Here is a 2740-nt window from a genome sequence, read left to right as displayed (position 1 = left end):
GCCCCAAGGCTGTGTGCTGTCTCCCACGCTGTTTCTTCTGCATATCAATGATATGTTGGACACCTCCAACATTCATTGCTATGCAGACGAGAGCACTGGCGATGCCATATACACGGGCCATGCAGGTCTATCTCGGGAAATCGTCGACCAGTGCCGGGAGAAACTTGTGTCTTCTATCGAGTCCTCTCTTGAGAAGGTCGCGGAATGGGGAAAATTGAACCTTGTCCAATTTAACCCCCAGAAGACTCAAGTTTACGCGTTTACCACTAAAAAAAAACCCATTTGTCGTATCACCGCTCTTCGACAACACTTCCCTCAAAGCCTCGCCTAGTATCGGAATACTGGGTCTCGAAATCTCGAGCGATTGCCAATTTCGTGGTCATCTGGAAGGCAAAGCCAAATTGGCTTCAAAGAAACTGGGCGTCATTAATAGAGCACGGCAATACTTCAAGCCGGCCCACATACTAGCGCTCTACAAAGCGCAGGTCCGGCCACACATGGAGTATTGCTGTCATCTCTGGTCTGGCGCACCCCAGTATCAGCTCGATCCATTTGACCGCGTGCAACGCAGAGCAGCTCGAATTGTCGGGGACCCAGTGCTCTGTGAACGGCTGGATCACTTGGCGTTGCGTAGAGACGTCGCTTCATTGTGTGTCTTCTACCGCATTTATCACGGGGAGTGTTCCGAAGAGTTGTTTAACCTGATTCCTGCCGCCGAATTCCACCTTCGCACGACACGCCACAAGTTAGGATATCATCCACACCATCTGGATGTGTGGTGGTCCTCCACAGTGCGGTTTTCAAGGAGTTTTCTTCCACGTACTACAAAGCTGTGGAATGAGCTTCCTTGTGCGGTGTTTCAGGGACGATACGACATGGGTACCTTCAAAAACAGCGTGTACACCTTCCTTAAAGGCCGGCAACGCTCCTGTGATTCCTCTGGTGTTGCAAGAGATTGTGGGCGGCGGTGATCACTTAACAACAGGTGACCCGTACGCTCGTTTGTCCTCCTATTCCATAAAAAAAGGGCTTTTTACATCCTTTGCAAGGACTGATTAACGTTTTCTGGACAACTTCACTGATTTTCTTGGTTTTCACCCAGCCTTATAATTATTTTTTACACCAAAACAGAATCAATAGTACTTATAACACTGCCAAATAAGCAAGAAGAGTAATTACACTGGCCTTCAAAAGTAAGTATCACACTTTTAAAATTGGGATACGTTTAAGTTCACAAGATATGCTTTCGAAATAAAAAGGACTCCAAAGAGACTTTAATTTTGTACATAAAAACTTTATAGTCGGTAACCTTCTTTTAATAATTGGCTGAAAAAAAACTTCAAAAATAAAACCATTCCTTTTTCAAAGTGGACGTTTCCGAATTACAATTTTACCATTCACATTTTTCTTTCTGTTTTAATTTTTTTTCAAGATTGATGGGTCTTGTTTTAAAAATTTATGCTAAAAAGCACATAACATTTATTTATCATGCCTCTTTCAGTTGAAGAATGTGCTAGGATCATGGCTTTTCTGGAAAATGGAATGGCATCAGTATGCGTCGCACTGCAAGAATGGTGGGTGTGACGGTACGAACGGTCCAGAAGGTAAAGCGAAGGTACGAAGTGACTGGACACCATCTGAGGAGACCTTGTAATGGCAGACCCAGGTGTACCAGTGCCCGAGAAGATCGTTATATTATTTCCACTGTGTTAAGAAATCGCCACCAAAATGCAGTTGAAGTCCAGCAACAGCTACTTCAGACCCGGAGGGACTACATTAGTGACAGTACAGTGAGAAGAAGACTTGCTGAAGCAAATTTGAAACCCCGAAGACCAGCGAGTGGCCCAAAACTCGAGAGACAGCATCGAGTAGCGAGACTGCGATACGCCCGTGAACACATGCAGTGGGATGAAAAAGAATGGTCAAGAATTTTGTTTGCAGATGAGTCTCGATTCTCCGTTTACACTTCTGATGGTAGGCGAAGTGTTTACAGACGACCTGGTGAGCGATACCTTCAAGACTCTCCGCATCTCAGAAAGAGTCCAATACGTGTACATGTATGGGCTGGCATATCTGTAGAAGGTTGCACAGAGCTAGTAGCCATAGAAAATGGCGACCTCACTGGGCAAAGATATGCTCAAGAGATTCTCAATGAGTATGCAGGGCCGTATTTAGCAAATATGGGTGATGGATCGATGCTGATGCATGATAATGCCCGGCCACACACGGCTCATATCGTACAAGAGTATATTCAGGAGGTCGGTATCAGCGTGATGGCTTGGCCATCAAGAAGTCCTGATCTCAACCCGATTGAACACGCCTGGGATGAGCTTGGGAGGCTAGTCAGAAATCGCAGACCACCACCTACTACCCTCAGGGCACTAAAGCAGCCCCTGGTAGAAGAATGGGAGAATATTCCCCAACATCGGCTCCGAAACCTAGTGTTCAGTATGCCAAACCGGCTCGAAGCTGTAATCAGAGCTCGAGGAGGCAATAGCAGTTATTAAAAATTAAATAACATGTAATACATTTTAGTTGAATGTTTTTACACTAAACTAAAAATGTCTATTTTCATTGTTTTATCTTTTTTAAGTTAAAAATGTTACTAATGTATAGTTTTAGTTTCTAAGAATTAAAGCCTATAAAATTTGCAACAAAATGTTTTTAATCTTAAATCTCTACCTTCTATAGTTAAGAAAAAAAAAATAATTTGAAAAGTGTGATACTTACTTTTGCAGGC

This window comes from Leptidea sinapis, chromosome 10, assembly GCF_905404315.1.
Source record: "Leptidea sinapis chromosome 10, ilLepSina1.1, whole genome shotgun sequence".
Taxonomy (NCBI): domain Eukaryota; kingdom Metazoa; phylum Arthropoda; class Insecta; order Lepidoptera; family Pieridae; genus Leptidea; species Leptidea sinapis.
Note: the sequence above shows the minus strand (reverse complement) of the source record.